The sequence below is a fragment of the Mobula birostris genome, chromosome 24 (genome assembly GCF_030028105.1).
Source record: "Mobula birostris isolate sMobBir1 chromosome 24, sMobBir1.hap1, whole genome shotgun sequence".
In the NCBI taxonomy this organism is placed as follows: Eukaryota; Metazoa; Chordata; class Chondrichthyes; order Myliobatiformes; family Myliobatidae; genus Mobula; species Mobula birostris.
In genome coordinates, this window is record NC_092393.1 from 34,442,560 (window position 1) to 34,458,377 (window position 15,818).

General features: G+C 41.8%; 1 protein-coding gene across 4 annotated transcripts in view; it reads left to right on the forward strand.

Moving 5' to 3' along the window:
• Positions 1–15,818, forward strand: part of LOC140187084 (uncharacterized) — a 116,899-nt gene that overhangs the window by 95,074 nt on the left and 6,007 nt on the right. Inside the window, exon 5 of one of the 4 annotated variants that reach the window (XR_011882999.1) lies at positions 11,922–11,958. The exons of the other annotated variants lie outside the window; for them this stretch is intronic. The gene's annotated coding sequence lies outside the window, so the exon portion shown is untranslated. The remainder of the gene's footprint in view (positions 1–11,921; positions 11,959–15,818) is intronic. 4 annotated transcript variants of the gene reach the window in all.

Below are 15,818 nucleotides of genomic sequence, written 5' to 3' on the forward strand. Positions count from 1 at the left end.
ATTTTAAGACGCAAGCTTCCTGCTTTTGCTGCAGTTGTTCACTCTCTGCAGTTCTGCTTTACAGCATGACAACTACTACCAGAGAAGTTATTGATAGCTCCCGCTGTTCTAATTTTCTTCCTTGACTTGTTTCCACAGTCTGTTTAACACTAGATGTATTACCTGAGTGAAATGTAACTAATTTCTGATTCAAGCCTTCGCTGACTTTTGCCTGTTTTTTGTGGCATTGTAACCTGTTAAAATTTTGTGATTCCAAATGATACCATTAGTCTTGTGCTTGTAGCCCCTTTGCACAATGCCATGATATAAAGCATTTGAGTCCTGCACAAGTACTTTAATATAAATGGAGTGAAAGGAAAAAAAATTATGATACTTGGAATTTTAGATTTGAACTTTGTATTATTAATAATTGAGTGCTCTAGGTCATACTTCGCAGTCCTCAGCTTGTTCCATAATATTCTCTAGGATCTTGGTCTCCACCTGGTTTAGGTGGTGGTCCCAACAGTGGTTTCTTCCTACCACTGTCCTAAGAAATGACATGTGCTGCAGGTGCAATCTTTATTGGTCATCTCAACGTTAAGTCTGTGACATGGGGCGGCACAGTAGCGCAATGGTGACCGCATCACTTTACAGCGTCAGCGACCAGGGTTCGATTTCCACCGCTGTCGAGAAGGAGTTTGTACGTTCTCCCCGTGACCACTTGGGTTTTCTCCAGGTGCTCTAGTTTCCTCCCACATTCCAAAGGCATACGGGTTAGTAGGTTAATTGGTCACATGTTCATAGTTGGACGGTGTGGGCTCGTTGAGCCAGAAAGGCATGTTATTGTGCGGTATCTCCAAACTAAAGTTAAATGATCATACTTGAACACCATTCCTTTTAATTTATAGCATAGTCTAGCAGGACCTTAATTCTACATTGGTGTTATATGGATGAATGTAGACCCTCCCCTCTGGTAACCTTCTAAGCTACATTGGAACTGGTGTTCACCATGCAGGATTCTATCCTGCTTATAGATTTTACCTTGATTCTTATTAACTTCAAATCCCTTAAATCAGCCTCCAAAATGTCAGGACCTACAGTTAGGTTGTACTTTGTTAACATGTACCAATTACATAAACTTCTGTAACAAGATCACCCTGGTGGTTTGCCTTAAGTTTCATGTGATGTGATTGAAGTTTGATCAGATACTCCTTGCCCCCACTCAAGAGATTCTAGACTGTTCAAAGTTATTTCCTGTACACAAGTGTAAAGAGAGCAAAGTAATCATTACTCTGGATCTGATGCAGCACAAAAAAACCCACAAAATATAATGAACACAATAATAATACAAAAGAAACACACAATAAATATCAATACATAAGATAGCTTGTATATATTGATACATAAAGTGATGCTAGGCTGTACCTAAAGTGATTGATGGGAAATAAAGTGGTGGAGCTGGTGGGTGGAGGAGTCGATCAGTCTTACTGCTTGGGGAAAGTAACTGTTTTTCAGTCTGGTGGTCTTGGTATGGATGCTACCTAGCCTCCTCCCTACTGGGAGAAGGGCAAACAATCCATGAGCACAGTCTGTGGGTCCCTTCATGATATTATTGACCCATTTCTGGCGCCTTTTTGTATATAAGTCCTTGATGGCAGGTAGGCTGGCACTAATGATGTGTCAGGCAGATTTGACTTCCCGTTGTGGAGCCTTCCTGTCCACTGCAGTGCAGCTTCTGTACCAAGCAATGACACAGCTTGCTAGGATTCTCTGTATGGCTCATCTGTAGAATGACGTTAGTGTGGTTATGCAAAGTTCAGCTCTCTTTAGCCTCCTCAGAAAGAGGCATTAGTGAGCTTTTTTGACTGTGTAGGGTGATGTTTTGGGACCATGTGAAGTTATGTGTGACGTGCACCCCTGGGAGTTTGAAACTGCTTGCCGTTTCCACTGCTGTGCTGCCAATATAAAGGGAGTACAAGTGGTGCGAGTTTTCCCGAAGTTAATAACCATCTTCTTAGTCTTGTTGACATTAAGGTAGGGTTTATTTGCCTGGCACCAGACCTAGAGCTCTTCCACCTCCTCTCTATAGGCCATTTCACCATTGTTGGTGATGAGCCCCACCACTGTCATGTCATCAGCGAACTTGACAATGTGATGACTCGGGTGTTCGACCATGAGTCATGTGTGAGCAGAGTTAACAGCAATGCGCTCAGCAGACAGCCCTGGGGGACACCTGTGTTAAGGATGATGGGAAGGGAGGAGCGGCTGTGCACCCTGACCACCTGTTCTGTAGAATTATCGAATTGCACAGGACAGAAATGGGCCCTTTTGGCCCCATCCTGCAAGCATACTGTTTGGCCATCTACAGTCATCCCAAATGCCTGTGCTAGGCTGCATCACACTTTGCTTTTCCTATTCAACTTCCTTTTAAATATTGTAGTTGTATCAGTCTTTAACACTTGCCTCCAGCAGGTAGATCCAGATAAACATGCCCTTCAGATATCCTTCAAATTTCTCTCCTCACCTTAAAGCTGTGCCTTAGTTTTCAACTCCCCTACCCTGGGAGGAGGTGGGGTGGGGGTTAGGGGAAACAGTCTGACAAACTGTCCTACCTACACACCTCAATTTTACTAACCTCAGACTAATACATTGCTGTGTGAATAAACCTAGCCTATTGTAACTGTGTCTCCTTCATTGTGAACATCCTTGTGAATCTCCATGTGTAATTTATAATGTAGTTGGTTTAACAGGTATAAGATTACACTGGTTGTTGAGTTCGAAGGTCAAGTCTGCTTACTGCAGTCAGATATTTTACAAAACTTCAACCGCTAGACTGAAATAACAACGCAGCCAAAACGGGTGGAATTGCACTGAGGATACTAGGAAGAGTGAAATGGATGTCAGATTATTACCTCCTTTCATTAACCAGTGGCAAATTGAATAGTAGGTTAATGCACTTGTCAGCACACTCGAGAAAATCTGCAGATGCTGGAAATCCAAGCAACATGCATGCAATGCAGGAGGAACTCAGCAGGCCAGGCAGCGTCCATGGAAAAGAGTACAGTCAACGTTTTGGTCTGAGACACTTCATCCGGACTGGGGAGAAAAGAGATTAGAAGTCAGAGTAAGAAAATGGGGGGAGGGTAGGGAGAACCACAAGGTGATAGGTGAACCTAGGGGCGGAGGTGAGGAGGTTTGAAGTAAGGAGCTGGGAAGTTGATTGGTAAAAGAGATACAGGGCTGGAGTGGCGGGGGGGGGTGTGGGATCTGACAGGGGAGGACAGAAACCCATGGAAGAAAGAGAACGGGGAGGAGCACCAAAGGGATGTGATGGGCAGGTAAGGAGATAAGGTGAAAGAGAGAAATGTGGAAAAGGGGTGGGCATTACCAGAAGTTAAAGAAATTGATGTTCATGCCATCAGGTTACCAAGATGGAACACAACACAAGGCAGTGTTCTTCAACCTGATTCTGGCCTCATTGAGGCAGTAGAGGAGGCCATGGACTGGGATGTCAGAATGGGAAATGGAATTTAAATGAGTGGCCACTGAGAGATCCTGCTCTTGCTGGAGGACAGAGCAATAGGTGCTTGGCGAAACGGTCTCCCAATCTGTGTTGTGTCTCGCTGGTATATGGGAGGCCACACCAGCAGTACCAGATACAGTAGATCCAGAACTAAGGAGATTCCCCCCTTCTTCAAAGAAAGAGACTTCCCTTCCAGCACCAAAACTGCTGCCCTCAACTGCATCTCTTCCATTTCACGCAGGTCTGCCCTCATGCCATCCTCCTGCCACCCACTGGGGTAGGGTTCCTCTTGTCCTCACTTACCTCATTACCAGCCTCTGTAATTGTCCATAACTTCCGCCATCTTCAGAGGGATCCCACCACCCAAGCACTTCTTACCCTCCCCTCTTGCCCCGCCCCAACTTTGTTTTTCACCGGCATCGCTCCCTACGTGACTCCCTTGTCTATTTGTCCCTCCCCACTGATCTCCCTCCTGGCACTTATCCTTGCAAGCGACGCAAGTGCTACACCTGCCCCTACACGTCCTCCCTCACTACCATTCAGGGCCTCAAACAGTCCATCCAGGTGATGTGACACTTCACCTGTGAGTCTTTGAGGGCATGTACTGTATCCAGTGTGGCCTCCTGTATATCAGTGAGACCTGACACAGATTGGGAGATGGCTTCACTGAGCATCTATGCTCTGTCCGCCAGGAAAAGCAGGATCTCCCAGTGGCCACCCATTTTAATTCTACTTTCCATTCCCATTCCGACACGTCAGTCCGTGGCCTCCTCTACTGTCATGATGAGGCCACACTCGGGTTGGAGGAGCAACAACTTGTATTTCTTCTGGGTAGCCTCCAACCTAATGACTAATGTCCCCCCTCACCATTCCCCATTCCTATTTCTGTCTCTCACCTTATCTCCTTAGCTGCCTGTCACCTCCCGCTGGTGCTCCTCCCCCTTTTCTTTCTTCCATAGCCTTCTATCATCTCCTATCAAATTTCCCCTTCTCCAGCCCAGAATCTCTCACCAACCAACTTCCCAGCTCTTCACTTCACCCCTTTCCAGCAGCTGTCCTCCCAGATTCATCTATCATCTTGTGGTTCTTCCCCCCTCATCCTCCCCATCCTTTCCACTTCCTTGCTCTGACCCTTTTTTTTCCCCAGACCTGATGAAGGATTTTTTGCCTGATACATTGACGGTACTCTCTTCCATAGATGCTGCCTGGCCTGCCAAGTTCCTCCAGCATTCTGTGTGTGTTGAAAGCGCTTGTCATACTCGGTACAGGTATAAGGTGGTTCTCAGGAATCTTATTCCAGTAAACAATTCAATGCTCGATCTGCAGTATTGGAAAAACATGAAGTTTTGCTCAGACTTGCAGTTGAGTAGCCAGTGTTGGACGTGCAATTTGCTGGAACCGAGGGAGTGCTTTGTGAGTTTGAAATTAGAGCCATGGAGAAGTACAGCACAGAAACAGGACCTTGGGCCCATTTAGTCAATGCCAAAACCACTGAAGCTTCCTGCTACCCCCATTAACCTGCACCGGGACTAGAGCCCTCCATATCCCTACTATCCATGTGCCTATACAAACTTCTCTTAAACTTTGAAATCAAGTTCGCATGCATTACTTGTGCTGACAGCTCATTCCACTCTCTCATGACCCTCTAAGTGAAGGTGTTTCTGTCGTTTGCCCCTTAAACTTCTCACCTTTTATCCTTAACCCATGACCTCTGGTTGTAGTCCCACCCAGTCTCAGTGGAATAAGCCTTATCTACACAGCTTATGATTTTGGATACCTCCATCTGCTGCTGTTCAACCCATTTTTCCCACTGATGCAGATCCCTCTGCAAGCCATGATAGCCCTCCCCTCTGTCCACTACACCCCCAGTCTTGGTGTCATCTGCAAATTTGCTAATCCAGTTAGCCACATCATCATCCAGGTCATTGATATAGATGACAACAAAGGATCCAGCACTGATCCGTGCGGCACACCACGAGTCACGGGCCTCTAGTCAGAGAGGCAATCCTCTGCTGCCACTCTCTGACTTCTCCCACAAAGCCAATGTCTCATCCAAATTACACACATAAAAGTGGCTGGTGAACGCAGCAGGCGAGGCAGCATCTCTAGGAAGAGGTGCAGTCGACGTTTCTGCGTTCACCAGCAACTTTTATGTGTGTTGCTTGAATTTCCAGCATCTGCAGAATTCCTGTTGTTCTCATCCAAATTACTACCTCATCCTGAGTGCCAAGCCTCTGAGCCTTCTTGACCAGCCTTCCCTGCAGGACCATGTCAAATGCTTTTTGACAATGTCCACTGCATTGCCTTCATTCGCTGTCCTACTTGTCAAGTTCAATTTGTGGACCAAGTGGAACCACGTCCCAATGACAATTTAAAATACACTTTTTTTTTGCTATAAAAGTATTTGGATTTCATTCCATATTATGCCTGATTGATTATATCCTTGAAAGGTGGTGACACTCTATGTCAAGAGCAGCAGCCTTAATGCATTCATTAAGATTTAAACTTCTGTGAAATTCATCTGGGCTTCCTGTAGTTGCAAAGCAAACTTTTTCAGTCACCCTGCCCTTTATGGAATGGCCTACAACTAACAATATTGGCTGCAAAACAGCTGGTGTAGAATCTAAAATCCAGCAGTCTTCCCATGTGGACTACACATAAGGAAACATTCTGAGCAGATTATTGTGAAAATTTTGGTGGAAATCAAATTGAAAGGAACTAAGCATTTCTCCTATTTCCTGAAGGGTTGTTTCCACCTTGGTGCAAAAATACATTTTGTTCTAGAGCACTTGCCTTGATGCTGCTGCTGTTTTCCACAATATGCAATGAGATTAAATGAAACATGTACTAATTTTGCACATCTGTTCAAATAACATGCTTGAGGTTAGCTATGAATCTTTTTGATCTGAGATCTTTGGATGTTGAGTAAGATACCATCTAATTAATGCTTCTGAGTTTTAAAAACAACACAATTTATTTAATTGGTATGCAGGAGAAAGTGGGAACCTTAAATTAAGCTGCTGAATTAAAGACTGCATTTGGTCTCCAACATGAATTTGCAATATTGAATAGCTAAGCATTAAACATAAGCTCTCAGCTGACTTTGAAGAGACAACAATTTGGATATCCACATGCAAAGTCTGTCAATGCTCAAAGGCTTGTTGAAAAAATTGCAGCCCATAAATCAGAGATGACTGTTTCAGTGATTGTACTAATTCTACTAAGATATTATAACTTTGTCACTAACAGTGTAATACTGCTGTTGGGCCCTGGAGATCCAGATTCATGCTGCCTGGCCACAAACTTAACAGTGCAAAATCTGGTACCAACAGTGGACACCAACACTTGCAATGTATATAAAGAACATGTGCAACTCCTTGCTAGATAAGGAGTTTTGAAAGCACTATGGGGGGTGAAGTAATGAAAGATTTGTGTTTTAAAGGGTTAACTTCCCATTTTGGATTGGCTACCAAGACTGATGCACCTTTGTTCATTTATGTCTGCATTTTTCTAACTCAACAGGTTTGTTGTTCGTACTTGATCTTTGCCTAGTCTGTCTGTTTTCAGTTTTCAAGCCATAACAGATGTCTGTTCACTGATAAGATGTCATGAGCTGTGTTTCTCTAGTGGAATAATGCGGTTGAGTGATTCTCCTGGAGTTTTCCTCAGCTTCTATGAAGCTGGCTGCCTTAACTCAGTATTGTGAATAGTTGTGGCAAGAGCAGCTTGGCTAAATACAATTTTCACTTGAGAGCTCATTGATTACATACTACTCAGAAGGAGTTGATCCTCCATTGATGGACCAGAGAGCAGTTAACACCTAATGTACAAAATGTAGTATAAACATGCAAACTCTTTAACTTTGAAGGAAACCTATTTCTTTTTCATTACAAGTGATTTTAAACATGCCATTAAGAGTTACAGTTGGAATCAGTTGTCTGCTTAACAGACATCCCACCCTGCAAAAATTCATTTCAGGGAGGTAGCACCCTCACCCCCCCCCCCCACAACCCCATATTCCCCCCCCCCGTCGACCTCCAAGGGTGTATGTAATATTGTTTAGTGATTTTGTCTAATCTGTAAACCAAGTTGGGTATATGCAGCAAATGTGACATTAAAATATGTACTTATATTATCATGTTTATTCTGTTACAACTTTAAGCAGGTCTACAGGGAGTTTGGCCTCATCACACAGGACATCAGTAGCGTATCTCCTTGGCAGCTAGCCAGCTAGTTTAAATCAGGGGTCCCCAACCATTTTTGCACCGCGCACCAGTTGAATATTGACAATATTCTTGCGGACTGGCTGACCTGGGGGGGGGGGGGGGGGTATTAAACGCGACCGGAATATAGGTGATAAGTCAACTATAAGTCACTTGTAAGTGACTAATACACTCAATTTCATTTCTAAAGGGGTTTATCTAATGAATTTAATATTAAACACACAGCGCATATTTTCCTTGCATGAATGTATTGGTAAGTCAATTATAACAGTGGTCCCAAACCTCCGGACCATGAAGAATGCAGCAGTACAGCGGTAGCCAGAACGCACCCTGCACATCTTTAAGAAAAAAGCCAGAATAAACAAGCTAATCGATTAGGTGCTGCCCGGCACGTAAATGTCGGCTCAGATCAGAGGGGACGCAATCTTGGGTCCACTCTTAGCACGAAGAGAGACCAATCAGGATGCTCGCTCTTGCTCTCCCTCTCCCTCTCCCTCTCAAAAAAATCTATTTCCGGGATATTGTATATAATTTCCGGGCATCAGGGAGCCACTATCAATATGCAGGAGACTCCCGGAACTTCCGGGAGAGGTGGGATGTCTGGCTTAAACAAGCCCTTTCCGTCTGTAACTAGGTAGAGCTTTACCAGAATTAACTTCCCATTTGGGATTGGCTACTAAGACTGATGCACCTTTGTTTATTTATGTCTGCAGTTTTCTAACTTAACAGTTGCACAAAGAATACATTTTTTAAAATGAGGCAACAATATGTTTACAATTAAATCAAACATTAAATCTTAGATAATAGTTTTTGAAAGCACTTCCTCTCTGCATTTTGTGAACCAAAGTATATAGTTATATTCTGAGATGAAGTTTGGAGGTTAATATCAATTTTTTACATGAAAGCTGTTTTCAAATTGCTTAAATGACAGGTGATTGATGCCTGGGTATGCACAGAAATTCTGCAGCAAACCTGAAACAGTGACTTCAATTTTAAGTAGCTATATTCTGGTCCAAATTAACATTTAACTCAAATTTGTGTTACTTTTTTGTTGTAGTTTTCTTATCATTCCCCATGTACATTGTTTTGAAAAATTAAATTAAAGACATCCTGTTGTAGATTAATTGTAAATATGGCCTTTTTTTCATCAGTGAGGTGCGTAGCCCCATTTGGTTTTACCAGTGAGAACTTGTTTGTTGGCACTGAGGATTCTTCATTAGACATAACTGGATAATGGGAGCCAGTGCACAATTTTTATCTCCGAACTTTGCACTTTCCAGGGCTAGATATTAAATGAAACCATTTTAGGCAATTTTTTTTTACTGTTTGTCTAAGAGCTGGGTTGTTCGACTGCAAGGTATTTTTGTGTGATATTAACTGCTTTTGTGCAGGCAGTGCCTGATCTCTGCAGTTCCAGAAACCTTTACTAGTATGCTGGTTATTTTATTAACTGTCATCATTAATCTATTTAGAAGGCATCTATAATCTGACAAGCCTGTCTTCACTCTGGTCATCAGATTAACTTTGTCCTTTGCATCTCCTGATCCTGCCCCCAAACTCATTGTTCCCCTTTCGGAAGGGTTGTTGACATGAAAGCTTCACTGCTTATCCTTCCCTGGTGCTGCCTGATCTGAACATTTGTAGCACTCTGGATGAATTTCCAAAAAGGTAGTTTTCAAACACTTAGGTAAAACAATGTAATGATCAGGGAGTGAAGTTCAAGATGGCAAGTACAGTTTGCATTCTATACAATTTTCACAAGTGAAAATCTCTATGTGGGGTTGACCTTCCCATGATTAGGAAGATAGTGGTGATAGCAAAATGGCTTTTCTCGTAAGAGCTAGGAAACAGTTTTTAAAAGATATAATTACAAGTTTTTCCTTGTGCTGCTGAAGGCAGGTGCTTGTAACAAGGACATTGAGTTATGCAGAGATGGTAGAAGTATATGTTAACTCTTTATCTCAAAGGCAATGTATATAACCTGGCATTGTTTGATTTGTTTATTTTTTTTCTGGATTCCATTTTTTCCCCTTGCCCTCCATATTGTAATAGCAATGGTGGACTGAATAAGCTAAGTTTTAGAGCCAGTCATTAGGATCCTCAACCGTACACACAAAATGCTGGAGGAACTCAGCAGGTCAGGCAGCATCTATGGAAAAGAGTAAGCAGTGGACATTTCGGGCAGAGACCTTCTTCAGGGCTAAGAAGGAAGGGGGAAGATGCCAGAATAAAAAGATGGGGAGAGGGGAAAGGGGACAGCTAGGAGGTAATAGGTGAAGCCAGGTGGTTAAGAGCTGGAGAAAGAATCTGATAGGAGAGGAGAGCAGACAATAGGAGAAAGGATCCTCATGTAATTATACGAGGGTTCTTTTTCATTGAACGTTTATTCAGTTCTTGTATCACTGTAAGTGCATACAAATTAATTGAATAAGTGTCCTTAGCTCAGCCCACCTCCTAGATGGTAAGAATGAGTTGTTTGGCTCACCAGGTTTCGATTAATGAGCATTTGTTTACACTAATCCCATTTAAAAGAAAATCACATTTAATGTCTGATTCTACCACTCACTTACATTGGATCCATTTAATGAGACAACATCCTACGTTCCCACCCGTCTTTGGGTTGTGGGAAGGAAGCTTAAAGTGCCTGAAGCAAACCCATGTAGAATTAGTAGCTCCATCTGCTGCAGTTGACTTGCATTCCACTTCGTTTTTTCTTCCCTTTTGCAAACTAATCATCTGCTCTGTAATATGAATATAATGTATTTTAATCCCCTTGTGCTGGCTGTTGTGGTTGGTACTTGATTCCATAACATTCTCAAAAATTGTCTAATTATAACACAGGAATACAATTGCTGCTGGATTGTTTGTAGTCTATTTCTTGGACTAGCTAAAACCTTGCATTAAAAAGTTGAACACATGGAATTTGATACTTGTTCATGGGTCAGAAATCTTATTGCAGCTGTGGTCAATCATTTACAAAGGCAATCTCTGTTCAATTCGCATAATTTTCCTGACAGCATTGAGGTTCCAGAGGGTGCTTCATAAAAGAAGCACTTTAATTCAAAACTCATTTGTAACTGCAGAATTTTGCAGATTTCCTCCTCCCAGTTTCTGAGCTGTGGACACCAAACCATTTAATGTTGCTGCTGTACAGTGTATATACTCGGAACTGTATTGGGCTTAACTTCTACGGGGGAAAGATACAAGCATATACATGTAGTTATCTGAGAGATGTTAGTATACAAGAATGGTGAAATCTATTCTGTAATGCTTTTGAGGAGGGTAGGAAATCGTTTTACAAGCCAATATGAAGATTGACTCATTCATATCTGATGGATCCAGCTATTCTGATTTGAAGATGACTTGATGTCCTAACCCAAACTGTACTGACCAACTTTAACTGCAGATGGGGCAGTAAACATAGTCCAGTTAGAAAATCCCAAATTTTACCACCAGTTCCTGAAACAGCTCAATTAAATTGCAATTGAACAAAAGTACTTAAAAAGAAATCATGTCCTTGGTAACATTGTACCAGTAGGCACTGAATTAACTGCAATTGGGTAAATTTGAGCAAAAAGTGCTATTCATTTTGTCCCATTGGGTGGCCTAATTCCCTTAGCAGCAAACTGTAAATCTGATTAGCTTCTTTTTCTGTTTTTAGCAATCCCATTTTCCTCTAGGAATTGGAGAGATTACAGGTTTTTTTTTAAGCATTTGACTGGCTAAACTCTTGTTGTTTCCCTGACACTGGCTTTTAAGACTGCTTTTGGAATGCAGTTAAAAATGGTGTGATTAGGGATGGTTTTTGTTGAAGCGTCTGTGCTCTCCTCAGGAGTAATCTATAGAAGCTTTTATGGACTTGTTTCCTGGTGAGTTCTGAAATGTTTTCTAAATGAGAGGCGAAGGATAAAACTACTGTTTTCATGACTAAAGTACTGACAACCAAACTAATGAAGGGTAGTCATTGATGTATCTTGTCATTTTGTCACGTTTGAAGCTTGAAATGTATTGGTGTGTTTCACAGTAAAGCTGGCCTAATTTTGGTATTTTTTTTTCTTTACTAACTTGACTACTGGGACAATGACTTGAAGATCATGTTCATATGCTCACTGCTTTCCCCTCACCTTTATTTCACTCTGCCAACATCTTCCTGCATGTGTCTCTACATTGCTTTCACTGTACTTGCTTTTTCCCAGCATGATGCTACATACACTAGGATGCACCGAATCTCTGGTAAGTCCAGATTTTTATACCCGGTGTATTTTCTGCTTGAGCTAGTTTGTTATGAATGTTGAAATTGTGGAGCCCAATATGATTATATGAAGTGTTCAGGCAGATTTATTTTAAGTGTTAATTTCTAACAATGGCTAGATCAGCTACACCAGAAATTTATTATAAAGGACTGACCAGTCCATTTGGTAGGTGACCCACTCCCTTGGTCTTTTCCCCTTTCAGCTTATTCTCATTGTGGCTGTAAGATTACAGCTGTAAAATACTCAGCCAACCTCCCTACCCTTCCAACATTCTCTGCCGAACCTGCTTCCCCTACAAATGAGGGGGAATAGCAGTTGGTGCATAGGAAGCTCATCTGCAAGCACCATGTTTGAAATATAATTGATTTAAATTCTGAATTTAATTGCCAACCATGTTGGGAAAATGTTATGGAAGGCCTGCAGTGCTTGCAATTGGCTTGCCTCATGAATGCCACGAGGGGTTAGATAATTCTAAATAGACTCCAACAAGTCACATCTATCTACAGCTGGAAGGTGTTACCACATATCCAAAAGCTGAGAATGGCTGGTGGTACTTTTTGAAATATTTCCAGTATGTTTAAAGTGTGATTGGAGGATTTTTTCATTTCTGAGAAGAGAAGTTTAAATTTAGCTGCTATTGCTTCAAATTATGTTGGGATACAGTGGCATGCAAAAGTTTGGACACCCCGGTCAAAATTTCTGTTACTGTGAATAGCTAAGCAAGTAAAAGATGACCTGATTTCCAAAAGGCATGAAGTTAAAGATGACACATTTCTTTAATCTTTTAAGCAAGATTAATTTTTTATTTCCATCTTTTACAGTTTCAAAATAACAAAAAAGGAAAAGGGTCCGAAGCAAAAGTTTGGGCACCCTGCAGGGTCAGTACTTAGTAACACCCCCTTTGGCAAGCATCACAGCTTGTAAGTGCTTTCTGTAGCCAGCTAAGAGTCTTTCAATTCTTGTTTGGGGGATTTTCGCCCATTCTTCCTTGCAAAAGGCTTCTAGTTCTGTGAGATTGTTGGGCCATCTTGCATACACTGCTCTTTTGAGGTCTATCCACAGATTTTTGATGATGTTTAGGTTGGGGGACAGTGAGGGCCATGGCAAACCTTTAGCTTGTGCCTCTTGAGGTAGCCCATTGTGGATTTTGAGGTGTGTTTAGGATTGTTATCCTGTTGTAGAAGTCATTCTCTTTTCATCTTCAGTTTTTTTACAGATGGTGTGATGTTTGCTTCCAGAATTTGCTGGTATTTAATTGAATTCATTCTTCCCTCTGCCAGTGAAATGTTCCCCGTGCCACTGGCTGCAACACAAGTCCAAAGCATGATTGATCCACCCCCGTGCTTAACAGTTGGAGAGGTGTTCTTTTCATGAAATTCTGCACCCTTTTTTCTCCAAACATACCTTTGCTCAATGTGGCCAAAAAGTTCTATTTTAACTTCATCAGTCCACAAGACTTGTTTCCAAAATGCATCAGGCTTGTTTAGATGTTCCTTTGCAAACTTCTGATGCTGAATTTTGTGGTGAGGATACAGGAAAGGTTTTCTTCTGATAACTCTTCCATGAAGGTCATATTTGTGCAGGTGTCGCTGCTCAGTAGAACAGTGCACCGCCACTCCAGAGTCTGCTAAATCTTCCTGAAGGTCTTCTGCAGTCAAACGGGGGTTTTGATTTGCCTTTTTAGCAATCCTACCAGCAGTTCTCTCGGAAAGTTTTCTTGGTCTTCCAGACCTCAACTTGACCTCCACCGTTCCTGTTAACTGCTATTTCTTAATTACATTACGAACTGAGGAAACGGCTACCTGAAAACACTTTGCTATCTTCTTATAGCCTTCTCCTGCTTTGTGAGCATCATTTATTTTAATTTTCAGAGTGCTCGGAAGCTGCTTAGAGGAGCCTATGGCTGCTGATTGTTGGGACAAGGTTTGAGGAGTCAGGGATTTATAAAGCTTTGAAACTTGCATCACCCGGCCTTTCCTAATGATGACTGTGAACAAGCCATAGCCCTGTCAAGCTAATTAAGGTCTGAGACCTTGGAAAAAGTTATCTGAGAGCTCAAATCTCTTGGGGTGCCCAAACTTTTGCTTGGTGCTCCTTTCCTTTTTTTTTCACTCTAAAATTGTACAAAACAAAAATAATACACTAATCTTGCTTAAAATATTGAAAAGAATGTTTCATCTTTAACTTTATGACTTCTGGAGATCAGTTCATCTTCTACTCACTTAACTATTCACAGTAACAGAAATTTTGACTGTGGTGCCCAAACTTTTGCATGCCACTGTAGATGGTAAACACACTTCCATTACTGTCCTCAAATCAATGTATGATTGCTTTCTTAATCATATCACAGCTTTACATAGCTACATTTCCTTTCCTAGTCTTATCATTTTTCCTGCGTTTGGATACTTAAAGGTGACTTGGAAATGTGATATATTTGTACTTCATCTTCGACTTGCACCTTAAGCTAAGGCTATCAGTATTTTTGGCACAAACAATATGGACCATGATGCTTTTAAATTTGGAGCAAATCTCTTTCAAATGAACCTGATGCCTTATCAATATCTGCAGCTTCTGCCAATGCTAACTAGAACATACATAAGGGTCAATCTTAATGCTTACACCAGGCACCCAGATGTGTAATGTGCACCATTGCATCCGTTGATGGTAAGCTAAGTTCAGGCTGTTTATTTTTTTGGGTTTGTAAGGTAGTCTAATGTTTAATGTCATGACTTTTGGGTGTCAGGTTGGGTTAAATGAAATGCAAATTGAGTATAACACCTAATGCTGGAGTATAAGATAAGGCATCCGTTAAGTCTTCCGAGACCATGGGTCTATGCCTGGAAGGTCTTCACTCTCCAGGGCGCAGGCCTGGGCAAGGTTGTATGGAAGACAGGCAGTTGCCCATGCTGCAAGTCTCCCCTCTCCACGACATTGATATTGTCCAAGGGAAGGGCAATGGCACCAGTGTTGTTGCAGAGCACTGTGTGGTTAAGTGTCTTGCTCAAGGACACAACACGCTGTCTCATCTGGGGCTTGAGCTCATGACCTTCAGGTCGCTAGTCCAATGCCTTAACCATTTGGCCATGTGCCCATGCACATGGAGTGAAATTGGAATATTTCCTATTCTCCAGTTCAGATACAGATAATGAGTTTTCATTTGTAGCTAGTGGTAATGTGACCATATAGGCAGTGTTGGCTAAGTGACCACTTTGCCCATCCCTCCGTAATGAACATCTGCACATTGATAGGACCAGAGGGCTTTTCAGTTGGCGTGGTTCTCACACTTTAAGTCATGAGGTTCCAATTTATCCAGTCTCCTTTCTCCTTTTTGAAATCTCCTAATTAGAGAGGTGGCAACATTTAATTCTGGAGCAAATTGTTGTGAGTACTAAACTTTTGAAGTTGGTTTCTGATCTTTTGAGTTTCTCACTTTGATCAATACAATTTTATAAGGTGTTTAACATGTTAATAGTACAAAAGCTTAGATTTAAGACAAGCTAAATAGTTGCATGCATTCATGTGAGACAAACCTATATTGTGCTAAAATATTGGAAACTGATCCTCGTGGTTAGTTTGTTTTTAAAACACTTACTGAACTATACTTGGGAGTTCTTCATTGGCTGTCATAGAATCTAAATCTTTTTCACCCCCAGAGCCTTCACCACCTGGGACACTTGGCAAGGTTGGGCTTTTTCAGAGCTTCAGTGCTCAGATGTGACATTCATTAGGCCATGGACTTGTAGATACTTGGCAGACCTCGTAACTTCATGAAAACTGGTGGTAGCAAGTATAATTTGCCTATTGCTTTCCCCTCTACCTAAATTTACTCTTAAATCTTCC